We start from the raw sequence: 15164 nt of genomic DNA, 5'->3' as shown, positions 1-15164 counted from the left end.
GTACATTCATTCAACAAGTATTTGGTGAACATCTACTAAATACTGGGTATTCTCTTGAGTTGTGAGGGAAACAGTGAATGAATAAAACAGATCAATTCTCTACCATCATGAAGCTATATTTTAGTGGAAAAGAAACAGTAAACAAAAAAATCATATACGTGATTAGTTTTAGTTGTGATATGTTCCTTTAGGAAAATAAAAATGATGTTTAAGTGTATAACAGAGAAGCCTGGTGTCTTTTAAGGAGTCAAAGAAGGTGTTTCTGAGAAAGTGAACATTTAAGCTGAGGCCTGAAAAATATGCAGACATTAACTGAGTACAGAGAAGTTGGAAAGTTGGACAGAGGAGAATGAGGGACACAGTGGTTGTGCCAGACAGGAATTAGCATGTTCAAAGGTCCTGGGGCAGGTATAGTTTAAACAGAAACATTTCTATAAAGATAAAACTAAATTTTAACAGAAAAATTGAATAAAAGGTATGAAGTAGTTTAAAGAGAAAGTGAAATGATTGAAAAAGATTAGGATAAGAGAATTAGGATACACAGCCAGGGGCTACAGGGTCGCTCCATTACAGACCCTACTGCCCCCCTTGCTGCTAGGAAAAGGGGCCTCAGACTTCATCACTTATGCTGGCTACCGGATGCTGCTAGTAAGACTTCAACAGGAGCTGCCTGTGAAATGAGGGTGCCTGCCTCTCTTGTTCTTCTTTCTCTTCAGAATGAATCTTCCTTCTTTATGTCGCTGCTTTCTAAATTAAAATCTCCAGGGGTGTGTCCGATTGGTCATATATCTTAGGGAAACATGAATTTTTAAGATGGGAAATTCCTCAGATACAAAGAAAGCATTTGAAGTTCTTGGATAACCAAAAGGATGCAAATGTCCATTAAAAGGGCTATATTCAATTTTGTAGACGTCATTAAAATTTGTGAGCAAAAGAGACCCACGATTAAGAGTTATATTTTAGGAAAATAAATTTTGGCAATCATATGTAGGTTAATGCGTGTGCAGGAGAAACTTGATAGGAGGCTTTTGCAAAGTTTTAATGAGGCAGCAGTGTCAGAACTAGAGAACTGGAAGTAGAAAAAACATGCCATACATGAGAAACAATTTGGGCTACAGTATCTACATCAAACTTTTAAAATGGGAAAGATCATAGTTGGCTCTAAGTTTCCAAGCTTGGGTGACTAAGAGAATAGGGGAACCAGTAACAGAAATTTTGAACTTTTGAGATGTTCAAATGAAGATATCCACCAAGTAGTTGGAAATTAGTTTCTTGAGATTAGGAGAACCTAAGGACTAGGGAAATAGACACTGCTATTGTTTTAAAGGGTGGGGAACCACTTCTTATTCTTAAATGTTGTTTACTTCCATATGATGGGAGCTCAGATACTATAACTCTCAGGCTCTGCCACCCTTTCACTCACTCAGTACCAAGGGATGTGAGTAGTTTATCTGATTGTTAAATGTGAAAGGAAGAAACATGGCTATGTTTTGCCCTTTTTCATCCTTGGAAGTCAGGACATGCTTTCCATTATTTTCCCATATACTGGTACTTGTGCTGGGGTAGCCTCTGTTGCTACAGGGGAGGGATTGGGAACTATAGCTTTTGAAGGAGCAACATCAAGATCCTGCATTTTTTTTCATGTTGTCTGGGAACACTAGAAAATAAAACAAGAGAAATTCAGGGGAGCAAAATACACATGTGAAGTGATGGAGTGTCTGATGTGGCCAGGGCATATGGTTCTAGGCTTTGAATTTTATGTGTGAGTTAAACGTTTTAACCTCGGTCACTTTTGGAAGCTTATATTGAGCCAGATTTGAACAAAAGCTTAAAACTTTGGGTCAAAGGTATTTTGACATTGGTGTGTGACCTCAGACTATGTTAGCTTTGTCCACAGGCATGTTTCTATAGAGTGTTTCCATAGAGGCAGGGCTCTAAGAAAACATGGGCCTTTAAAAAAAAAAAGGCATTCACACCACAGCAAAGGCACTTGGGTCCTGGCAGACCCAAGTGGTAGTGAAGGTGTATACAGGAGGCTTTGGTAGTGAAGGTGTATACAGGAGGCTCAGTAAAGGTCAGAGGACATTTTAGACAGTGTCAGAGGACTCCAGCCAAGCAGACTCTGGCAAAATGCTGGCTGTTTTAAGAGTCACAAGCAGTTTCAGTGTGTGAGCCACTGCAGATTGCTATCCAGCACTGGATAACCTGGCATTGCAGAGACGCTACTGAGTCTCAACCCATTTTCTCTTCTTCCAGAGAACAACTAGATCTCATTTTCCAGTCTTCCTGGTAGTTCATTATGCCTGTGTGATTGAGTTTTAGCCAAGAGAATATGGGAAATGATGGTGTACCATTTTTAGGCTTGCCTCTTGTAAACCTTCCTCATATCATCCTCTCTGCTTTATTTACCTTCCTCAGCTTGGCCAGATGAACAAGAAACCTTGGAAACCACCTGGTGAAGACGACGGGACTAAAGAGTAAAATTAAAATTAAGATGTAACATATGTGTAGATCCTGCCTCTCCAGAAACAATAAATGCTCAGGATTTAACTTCTTGCTGATAGATTTCTTCCAGTTGAGATTAAATCGATAGTTTACGGGTTATGGGTAGATTAGACTGGCATCCTAAAGACGTTAAAAACAAGCAGAATTTCTGCATCTACCTTTTCCTCCACTCAAATACCAAAAAGTTTATGTTATTTTTTTAAAATACTGCTGAACACTGGGTTTATAATTTTGCCTAGGAAAAAAACTGGAGCTGTGGACTGAATTATCTGAAGAAAAACATTGGTGTGAGGCCAGTTCTGTAATAACCTTGGATGTCTGGACTCCATTACTGTGAGGCAAAAAATTAAAACCACAATAAAACACCTAAAAATGGATAAAATGAAAAAAGACTGTCTAATGTTGGCAGGGGTGTGGAGCAACCAGAACTCTCAAATATTGCCACGGAATTATACAGTGATATATCTACTTTGGAAAAAAAATTGGTAGTTTCTTATAAAATTAAATATTCTTCTAACCTACAGCCTAGGAATTCTCCTAGGTAGTTATCCAAGAAAAATGAAGATATATCCACAAAACTCTTTGTGTAATAATGTCCACAGAGGCTTCATTCATAACATCCCAAAAGCTGGAAATAGCTCATGTATCCATCAATAGGAAAACAGACTTAAAAAAAAAACTGTGGCATATTCCTACATTTAACACACCCTCTCCCACAGTAATAAAAAGGAATGCACTATTGATACACAACATAGGTGAATTTCAAAAATATGCTGAGTGAAAGAAGCCAGACACTAGAGAGTACATACTTTATGATTCTTTGTATATGCACCTGTAGATCAGGCAAAACTGATGTATGATGAGAGAAATCAGTACGATTGGTTCTTGAGGGACAGGAATTTACTGGGAAGTTGCACAAGGGCACTTCCTGGAGTGACAAGAAATATTCCATTTCTTGATAGAGGTATGGTGTATATATTTATCAAAACTAATTGAACTGTACACTGAAGATTTGTACATTTCACTATTTGTCAATTATGCCTCAGTAAAAGCATAAATAATAAATTTAAAAACCTCTCCTTTAAAAAATGAGGCATAAAGTTCTGAGCTTTGAAAGAACTAGAAACATTCTAGCAAACAACAGGTTGGGTTTGAGCTGCTGAAGGAGCCTCAACTCTGCCCAGGTATCGAGAACTTCTCTAGTCAATGCTGAGAAGATTAGGAAATGCTGAAAATGAATTTTTGACTCTTTTTTCTGCAAACTTGTAATTCATGTGGAATTTTATTTTGAATTCAATGCCATTGATTGTTAGAATTCAACTTGAAAGTCCATATAATTTTTAACTTTTACCTGGAAATTTGATAATGTTGGGGAGTTTATATTCACATTTGGGACATCTATTGTGATTTTTTTAAAACTGGAGAATCTTTATTATATGAGTATTCTAATGTTGTATTTTAATTTTATTGGAGAACCTCTGCCATACTATGTTAGACAATATAGCTGGACATAATTTAGGATGGAAAAGGAATAGGGAGAAAATTTCAGTTTTACCTACAGAACCTTCTGATCAAACTTTACACGGGGCTTCCCTGGTGGTGTAGTGGTTGAGGGTCCACCTGCTGGTGCAGGGGACACGGGTTCGTGCCCCGGTCCGGGAAGATCCCACATGCCGCGGAGTGGCTGGGCCCGTGGGCCATGGCCTCTGAGCCTGCGCGTCCAGAGCCTGTGCTCCACAACGGGAGAGGCCACAACAGTGAGAGGCCCGCCTACCGCAAAAAAACAAACAAAAAATAAAACTTTACACCGCCTACAAAAGTCCCAGGAAGACACTCAAAGTGAGGAGCGTTTCCATGGTCTACAGCTGTGAAGAGAGGCATAAGGATTATTTTGGGCTAAAGGCACTTGAGAAATAGCAGGTGCAAGAAGGATTGATTATCTGACCTCCCCTTTTCTTCCTGAAATCAGGAGATAAAACTCCCAAGTGAAAGATGCTCTCCTTACACCAGGAAGGAAGAAGTGGTCTTATCACCAGAGGTGCGGCGTCAGGCCAAGAGAATGCTGTTCACACAGGACTTGTTAAAATAACTCATTTTCCTTTAGTCTCCCCATTTATTTTAGTTATTTTCCACAACTGTCTCTCTTTGTTCAACTTGGTATATAAGCATTTAGGTTTCTGCCACTTCTTTGGGTTTTCATTTTCCTATCGGGACCCCCCACATGTACATGTAAAAATCTGTATGGTTTTCTCCTATTAATATATCTATGTCAGTTTTAATTTTCAGGACCAGCAGAGATCCTAAGAGGGTAGAAGTAAAGTTTTGCCTTGCCTACTGGCAAGGAATTATTAGGTTCAGTTAGCCAGCCCACTGGGTTCCCATGTAAAGCTGCATCTTTTTTCTTAGCCTTAAGCCATAAAAAAGTTCTTTTGTTCTCCTTCTGCAGACTCCTGTCTTATATCTCAACTCAGAATTTGGGTAAGGCAGAGAGGGAAATGTTTCTTTCGAAGTGATATTTAAAATCAGTAATACTTAAATTGTCCATGAAAAGAACGAATAGACAAAAACAAAGAGGACTGAGAAAGAATTCTTAAAAACATATTATTTATAAAGAATCTGAAAAAAGAAAAGGAGTCAGTTAATTAAATGGAGAATGAGCAATTGAGAGGTATGAGAAGCTACAGGAGGGTAGAGAGTTAGAGACAGCAAAGGAGAGGCTTCAGCAAGAAGCCTCTGGATGATGCAGAGGTCTAAGAGGAAGACACATGAGAAAGGCAATTCTGTTTTTCAGTTTCTATTCAATTACAGAATACATGGCAATCTCCAAAAAGCTTTGAAATACACCGTCACTGTTCATTGCTAGAATGTAATCATTATTAGAATGCAGGTTCCTCCAGGGCTCAAGATTACGTGTTGTTCATTTCGAGTGCCTACCTCCCAGTTGGCACTGAACAATGTATTTGTGAAATAAATGGTCTTACTTTTCCTCACCACAATCCTGTGTAGATATTTTCCCTATTTTTACTTTATAGGTAAAGAAGCAAGATACTTGGCCATGAACACGCAGTTAAATAATTGACAGAGCCAGATTCCTGATACTTGGTACTATACTATGACAGTAAGGCACTGAATTCTCACTCCCTCACCTCTTTCACATCTTTGTTCAAATGACAATTTCTCAATACGGCTAACCCTGACCACTTCATTCAAAACCACACTTCCTTCTCTGAACATCCCGCTGTTCTACTGCTTTCCACAGCACTTATTACCATCTAATATGTTATAGAATTAGATGTAATTGTTTTATTTTAGTTTACTGTTGATTCAGAATATGAGCTATAGTAGAGATATATTTTCTGCTTTGTTCACAGATATATTCCAGATGCTTTTCAGAGTGACTGGCATTAAGTAAATGTTTAAAAAATTATGTGTTGAATGAATTAAAAGTTACAGCTCTTTGGAAGCATAAGAAAATAAAACAAAACACGCTTTTTTAGTCACCAAGTTTGAGTTTTGGAAAATAAGTCAGTCTAGCTTTTTTTCACTTTTCAACATTATAAAATCCCTGAACCCAGTCAATGGGTAAAAAAATAATGGTACTACTACTTCATTGTAAGTTATGTAGCACACTGAGCTATTTGGTGGAAAATGACTCTAAAACATAATATATGTTAACATATGTAAAGTAACTGATTTTCAAAACATTATTCATACATGTGTGACTTTAATTAGGAAGATATAATAGATACATTATGAATTTTCATGAAGAAAAAAGCCAGCATCTGGACTTGAGATTCTACACAAAGGAAAAAGCTGGGTTTCCTCCTCCTTTTCCAGAGCCTATGAAACCTAAATTTTCTTCAGTTAAAACCTCCTCAGAAACAGCAAAATAAAACCCTAAACTGTAAGGTCAATAAGCCTTCACCAACAATTTTTACATTCATGATTCAAAGCTTATACAGAAGGACCACAATTTCATAGTTTTTAAAAAATTCTCTTACATAGCTATAACATGACAATATTTCAATAACCTCAAAATTCTTATTTTGTATATGTATTTTTAAAAGATATACATTTGTTACAACTATATTTATCTGAGATGTTCATTTTTTTTTAATTTTAAAGTATTATCGGCAGTAAACCTTCCTAGATTTGAATTCTTTAACACTGGCCAAAAACACTACTTCAAGAAATATTTTTTCTCCAAAAATTCGTGGAAATATTTGAAGAGATCATAATTCTGTATTAAACCCTTGTGAAGGATTTTCTTCCACGTGTAAAGATATTTTGCCATCTTGGAAATACATATGAATGCAATAACTGTTTTTAATTCACTAAAATATCCACTTAGCTTCCAGAGCACTTATATCTTGTGTAATATAACAATTACATAATGTCTTCTAATTGTTCCTTTAATTTATCATCTCCCCAAGAATTCTGAAATCTCCTGAAAGACAATAAACTACCGAAAAAATTTATCGTTACTCCCTTCTATTATTAAACATAAAATAGATATTCAAAATACATTTGATTGGTTCAACAATTATAAATTAACTTAAATACTACTCATTCAATGTAAATTGTTGTGCATACTTACCCAAAAAGTATGAACCATTATCATTCTTTAAGTCAAGTAAGTAAATAATTGTTCTAAGTAGTCAAAAATCTTATTTTTTTGTTTCTTGATAAATATGAAATAATTTTATCTTGTTTCTTTGTGAAAATACTGAATGAATACCTCTGACTTTGATCATTCATATACATTCAAAGATACATACATATGTATATACAATTATTTGCCATGCACTGCTTTGGATATTTTGGTACATTTTTCTTTCTTATTTCTTACAACACCCCTTAAGAGCATCAATATCTTCACGTCTTAGATGAGAAAGCTGAGGATTAGAAAAGTATAACTAATTGTCTAAGGTCTTACTGGCAATAAAAATCAAAGTTGATAGTTAAATGCAAACCTTTAGGATACAAATTCAATTATCTTTCCAAAGTAACACAGTTGACTTACTACATACATATTCTCCATTCAAACAAGCAAGTATTACTAGTGTATATTGTGTATATACTAGGCTAGTGCATATTATGTAAGACAGAGTAGCCTCCAAGCATAGGTAAGGACCTCTAAATGATTACACAGTAATTCCCACACAGGCTTGCTTTCTTGATTTGACATTAGATATCAGCACTGAGTAAAAGAGAGTTTCATTTTGGCCTTTCCAACATGGCTTGTCCTTAGGACAGATAAATGGTGATTATTTTTATGACAGGAAGAATCAGCTAATCTTAATTCATTATCTACTCTTTTACCTTCTCTTTAAATGATCTTCCTCTCTTGAACTACATTTACATTTATTGCTTAGGAATACAGAAAAAAACTCATAGTCTAAATTCAACTATATACTGTTTCTGTTGTTCAATATTTGTCCTGTGATAAGCATATGATAGATATTCAAATATTTACTTTACTGAGCAAAAACTATGTGATGATTTTTTCTGAAACTAAGATCACTAGGTCAGTTGATGGGGCCCCTATAAATCACTGTGAATTATACTGCTGATTTCAAATGAGCTTTCATCCAGGCTGTTCAAGTACATGTTTCCTTCAGCTCTTTGGCATCTCTAATTTTATTGTACCTTCAGGAATTAGGAAAATCAAGTTGAATGCTCAGTTTAATATATTCACTCCATAAGTAGCCTCCACAATAAATGCCAAGGCTTACAGATTCATAAACCCCTCTCTACAAAACAGGAAATGTGACAGAAAACTCCAGAATTTTTGTAAATTATTAAAAATTACAATTGAAAATTCTTTCTGCTGTGTTTGCTCTTTTATGAGTATAAAGGCCACTAATGTAGGGATTCGTCTTGTTCGTTAGGCTCATAATTTTTGATTCACCTTCAATTTTGAGAAAGCAAGCCCTGAAGAGGGTCTGTTTTTCATCACTGGAACAAGACAATAGCTCTAATCTGCAATCTTCTATTTTGTTACAACTATTTGAAGACTAATTTCAATTTTAACTTGCCTGTTTTCCCTCCTCTCTCAGTACAAAGCTGTTTTGATTACAGAAGGGGTGGAGGTGATGGAGACAATGATGATGGTGGTGGTGGAGGTGGTGATAGAGAAGGTGATGGTGATGGTGATGGTGTGTGTGTGTGTGTGTGTGTGTGTGTGTATAAAAGAGGTAGGGTGGGTGAGGGGGAGTGGGAGGCAGCATACATGGACTGTATTTGTTAATATGCTTATAAATTTAACAGATTTTTTAGCTGAAATTTTGCCAGTGTTAATTGTACATGCAGAATTCATGCTGGGAAAATCTCCTTGGGAAAAAAAAGAAGAAGTGCACAGCCGGCCTGTTATGTAAGATGTTTATTTTCATCCAATCCAACCCACCATAGGCAGAACAGAAAATAGGCCAGCACTTCTGACCAGTGACATCACCTCATCATCAGGAGAAAGCAGGAAAGGCTGATCACCATATTGTTCGCAAAGAGGATAATTTTCTTCCACAATTGTTTCTCTTGTGGAAACCTTTATTTCTGAAGATAATGATCTCATTTCCCTTTGATGTTTATTTCTTCAGATTCTGTAATAACAGTGAAGCTACCTGGATTTCAGTTCTTGTACAATGCACATAAACACTTATTTCAGTACTTTTTCTATAGGTCTCCAAACTTTAAAGGATTGGATCATTTTAGCAAAACATTGACATCCTAAGGAAATTGTCAGAGGAGGAGGGATAAGCATCTCGATATTTAATTTTATGCTGTATTTTTTATAGCATTGGGTAATTTGCTTTGCAGAATGCCTTCTTTCTCAGACTGCTTTGCTTTGTAATATTTAAGTAGATGAATTTGTATTTATTTCATGAGTACTGAGATGTACAGTTTTAAAAATGTATTTTAAGCAGCTCATCATCTCTTCTATAATATAGATATTGTTGCAATTTATAAAGAGTTAAATGATTGAAATTATGTGTATGTGTGTGTGTGCATGCAGTTTTTTCTATTAATTCAAAATTAAAAGGAAACTAAAAATATGATCCATTTTATTTTAGAGGTTGATTCAGCTAAACTTAGAAAATACACCACAATGAAATCAACCCCTCTGGTTTTGCTATGACAGCTTTAGTAAAATGTCTTCTCTGTTAAGGGGCAATCTTCAGGTTCATTCTACGTTATCCACTTTTTAATACTCTGTCTATTCTTGTTTCATTCTCCCTCTAGAGGAAATCAGTGGTATTACAATTCAAACTTTAAAATCTAATATAGCAGCAGGCTTAAATGAAATACAATCGTAAGAATAATTCCTTGGCTTCATTTATATTTAACTTAGTCCTAGAAGTCATTATCTTAAGTAGCTCTAAGTCTTCAGCATCTTTTTCTTTAAGGCAGAGTGTCAGTATCTTAAGGTTTTTTAATTTGGGTTTGTTTGTTTGCTTTTTAATAGCAAAACCAAAATCTTAGCCCTGGTCAAGAGTAGTTTCATTAGGAAAGGTGGATGTACTGTAAATGTTAGAATTTCAGTGTCTGATACAATGAGTGTTGTGCATTTGTGATTGATTCCATCAGTCTGATTATTGTGTTCTGCGATTCACATTACATCTTTGAGGGCACTGGCTGCCATTTAATGGCAGTTGTATAAATTGAATATAACAATTAAAAGTGGCCCAGTACCCTGAATATAGGACAGTAAAATATTATGATTTGGACAAAAATATCCATCTTTCAACTGAAGATGAGTATAGAAAAGGGCTCTTTTAGAGACATGAATAGCTTGATTTGGGGAAACCTATTTTTTCTATCTGTAAACTGGGAATAATTATATCTATCTCCAGGAGTGTGAGGATCAAAAAATATATGTTCATTGCCTAGTATGTGACTGACTCAGAGAAAATTCCTTTTCTCTTCCATTTTTTTTAAAATAAAAATTCTCTGACTCAGTCTGTGAAGTAAAAACATAAAAATTGTAGAACTTTTTAGGAGAGTTTCCTCATTTTTTGATATACCCTATTCTATGCTCTTACTTTAAATTTCAGAGTAATGGCATGATTTTGTCTTCAAAATGTTGCTGCCTTGTTTTTGCAGAAATGCCAGTCGTGCAAGGGCAGTCTGGAAAGACAGAAATCTGTGATGTATATGTTTCATATGGGGCTGTGTTTGTGGTGGAACATAGAAGGAAAAGGAGGAACAGGTAGCTCTGTATGTTCTGCCCTAGAAAGAAGTTCAGCACATAAAGTTTAAAAAAGCAAGCTACAGTAGAATATGATCATGTATATTATATTTGCATTTTAAAAGCCTAGAAAATTATTTATGAAACTGTTTGCAGGAAAGTGGAATCATGCAGAACTTTGGGAACCTTTTTATTTTCCCTTCTGTACTGCATGCATGAAAATATTTCAATAGATAATATACGTGGTAAAATTCCATAAGGAGATAAGTAAGTCTTTCTCCCACTTCTGAACTCCAGTATCTTAGTTTCACTCCCCCAAACAACCACTGTACACAGTTTACTTTATCATCTTTTAAAGATTTTTTTCCATGCATGATACATAAATAAGCACACATATGTGTGCTTATATGTGCATATATATGTATATAATTGATTCTTGCTATTCACAGTAGTCCTGTTCCATAGCTCTTTGTGAATATTGAATTAGCAACTACTGTATCATTACTCCTAGGGGAAGTTAGGTTCCTGTGAGCCTCTGGTCACAAATGTTGTCATCAGTCGATCAATATGTAACTTTGTCTTATGTGTGTTTCTATTTGAAGACATCTTACTTATTCGAACTTACAGCCAACAGCACTATAACTCATGCCTGAACAAAAGTTATCTAACACACATATTTTCCCAGTAAAGCACATCACAGCATTTTTCTGCTTAGGAATACTAGATAGAATTTCAGCATTATGCTTGGGGCCATTTTAAACAGCAAAATCACCAACAAAAGGCACAAAAATGAGAAAAACCAGGCATTAAACAGACCACAAAAGAGACACTTTTTTTTACAGTATGGGAGCAGAAACAAGAAGGCAGAGCATTGCCTTGTTTAATCTAGGAAGTTCTGTGAGTATTGAGTTTGGGGTTATAAACAAATTTTAGCAAGTAGACAAATCTACAAATAATGAGGATTGACTGTGTGCTGTGTCTGTGTGCTGTGTATACACATATATGGATATATGCATATATCTCCTTTATCACACACTAGCAATATATTACATATGTTTTTCTGAACATTGCTTTGTAGTATTGCTCAGTGTTTAATAGCACAGACCCTGAAGTTAGACTGTCTGGGATCAAATCCTGACATTAAGTTTTACTAGCTGTGTGACCTTGAGCAGGTTACCTAACCTTTCTGTGCCTCTGTTAAGCTAATCTATAATATGGGAATTATAAGGGGTCCTACGTAAGGTGGTAGCTATGAGGATCAGATAAGTTAATATGCAAAAAGCACTAAGGACATGCCTATTTGCTCTGTCATCGTTTAAGAGTATATTTGGGGGATTATTCCTTACTGGCCCATACAGTGTGCCCTCATTCTTTTTAAAAACAAAATAGTAATACATTGCATGGCTATACCATCATCTTTTAACCTCTTGCCCACAGAATACTTTTAAATAACTTCCTATCTTTTGCTTCACTGAGAATCTTGGAAGGCAATTCCACGTGCATATGTGGAAATCTATCTCCAGGCAAAGTAATTGTGCATTTTTAATTTTGATGTATATTACCACATTTCTCTCCAGGATTTGTTATAATAATCATGTATAGCCAGGAGGGAAAAAGATATTTCCTTTCCATAAAGAGAGAGAAAATAATGACTCTTAGTTCTTACCTTTTGCTCAGATGCAAAGAAAAAAAAATTTTTCCTACATTAGGTTGAATTAATGATCCCTTTATTGCTTACTATGTCAGTGTAAGTGACATGAGAATGAATTTTATGCCACCTAATGTTTAGGTTTACGAAGCACTAACAGGTTTGCAAATATTTTGCAGATTATATGAATTCTCTCCAAGCCCACCAATACAGAATATCTTATCACCCCAATAAGATTTTACCCCCTCAGTTAAGTAGGAATAAAACTATCATTTCCTCTACTTGATGCTCCTCTTTACATTAGCCTCCAATAAAGTCACTTGATTATTACATTATTTAGGAAATGAAATAGGAAAATCAGAATAATTGATACACATACACATTGTGCTTTACAGGCACGAGTACTGGCAGCAGAAACTTAGAAAAAAATATCAAATCTTGCTTAAACGGATTTTTTTCCAAGGCAGAGAGCATTAAGAGCTTCCAAAAAAATAATTCTAACATAAAGTAGTCTTCTGGCTTCTTCAGTGTTTCCACCTTACTGCTGTTTGCCTCCCAAATCATTATAGGACAAACATGATTGAATTTTTGCTTCCTCTTACAACTTCTTTAGAGCAGAGTATGTTTCACTTTTGTATTTATTTATTTTTTTAAGAACATTCATTAATCTCTTTATAAGCAATCACAAAGATATCTGGAATTCTGATTATGGGCTGTGAAGACAATAACCACAAAGAACTGAGCTGAGGTACATTTTTAACAAGGGGAAGACGTCACTGGAAGCTTTCTATGGGACTGGGAAAAGGTTCTAGAAAATAGTCTGAGTCACTCTTATTAGGAGAGGCAGGGTGGAGAGCAGCTGTGCAAAATTAGTACCAGTAGCCTCCTACCCTCCATTTTAAACTTTTCAAAAGATTTTTTTCTGGTCATTCTTCCTGAGAAGGGCAACCTAATCAGACATAATCTTTGCTTTTAGAGGTTACCATGGTGACTGGCCAGGACAGACAATCTTCTCTCAGCATCAAAAACACATTTTGTATGGCGCTAAATAAGCCTTGTATCCTTGTATACCATCAGTTTTTCTTTGAGCGGTAAAACAAATAGGGTACATTGAAATTGTTCACGGCAATCATAAATGATATTTCCCCATATTGATTTTTCTCCTTTCTTTTTGTCCTTTCTTATCTGTGCCGTATCTCTTTGAAGTATACATCAAGGCCCCATGCTTATTACAGGAAGCAAAGATACAGTGAATCTTAAAAAGAAAAAAAAAAAAAAAGGACCGGGATAGTGAAAGATTCACCTACGACTTATGTTCTGTTAAACTGAAAGACAGTTTCACTCACCAAGGCTGACAAACAATGAGACTAGTACAGACAATCAGAAGACACTTCTGTGGCTCAATGAACATAAGAGCAGTCCCTAATTGGTGGGACAGAGGAAACAATACATACTATTTTTTTAACATCTTTATTGGAGTATAATTGCTTTACAATTGTGTGTTAGTTTCTGCTGTATAATAAAGTGAATCAGTTATACATATACATATATCCCCATATCCCCTCCCTCTTGCATCTCCCTCCCTCCCTCCCTCCCTCCCTATCCCACGGAGCTGACCTCCCGGTGCTATGTGGCTGCTTCCCACTAGCTATTTATTTTACATTTGGTAGTATATATAAGTCCATGCCACTCTCTCACTTCATCCTAGCTTACCTTTCCCCTCCCCATGTCCTCAAGTCCATTCTCTACATCTGTGTCTTTATTCCTGTGGATTGGACCTAGAGTCTGTCATACAGAGTGAAGTAAGTCAGAAAGAGAAAAATAAATACAATAGGCTAACACATATATATGGAATCTAAAAAAAAAAATGTTCTGAAGAACCTAGGGGCAGGACAGGCATATTATTTTTTTTAATGGACTTTATTTTTTAGAGCAGTTTTAGGTTCAGAATAAAAATGAGTAGAAAGTACAGAGAATTCCTATATACCCCCTGGCCCCACAAATGCAGAGACCCCCCTACTACCAATATCCCCTATCAGAGTGATATTTTTATAATAATTGATGAACTTACACTGACACATCCTTATCACTGAAAGTCCATATATTAGTGTTCACTCTCGGCATTGTACACTCAGTGGGTTTGGACAAATGTATAATGACTTATATCCACCAGAGTAGTACCATACAGAGTATTTTCACTGCTCTAAAAATCCTCTGTGTTCTGCTTCTTCATTCCTCCCACCACACTCCCAACCTCTAGCAACCACTGATCTCTTTACTGTCTCCATAGTTTTGCTTTTTCCCTAATGTCACATTGTTGGAATCGTATAATATGTAGCGTTTCCAGATTGGCTTCTTTCACTTAGTAATATGCTTTTTAAACTTTTAGCATTTCTTAAAGAAAAGGAAATTCCATTTTTCTCTTCTGCCATATTGATCACTTCATTTTCCTAAAGCTTCTGATTCTTCTAGTTTAGCTAGTTAGAAAATGCCAAGCACAAAGTAGTTCAGAATTTGAAATCAACTTCTCAAGTGAAAAAAAAAGAGAAAGGAAATATTACAAAAAGACAGAGAAAACTCACAAATGCTACCACCGTCGCCACCACAACCAAAAGACAAGGAGGCCAGAGAATGACTGATCCAGAATGCATAAGCTTTAGAAAAGTAGAGGCAGAGGACAGCTCTAGCACTGAGTGAGGACGGGTGTGAAGAATCCCTTAACAAAAAGTTCTGGACCCTCCAAGACACACACATAAGCTTGTCCAGGGGCTGAAGAAGCAGTGAGTAATCCTCTGCACCTCCACCCCAAATTGCCCAGAGAGTTGT

This window comes from Hyperoodon ampullatus (assembly GCF_949752795.1).
Source record: "Hyperoodon ampullatus genome assembly, chromosome: 11".
In the NCBI taxonomy this organism is placed as follows: Eukaryota; Metazoa; Chordata; class Mammalia; order Artiodactyla; family Ziphiidae; genus Hyperoodon; species Hyperoodon ampullatus.
This window is presented reverse-complemented; position numbering follows the sequence as displayed.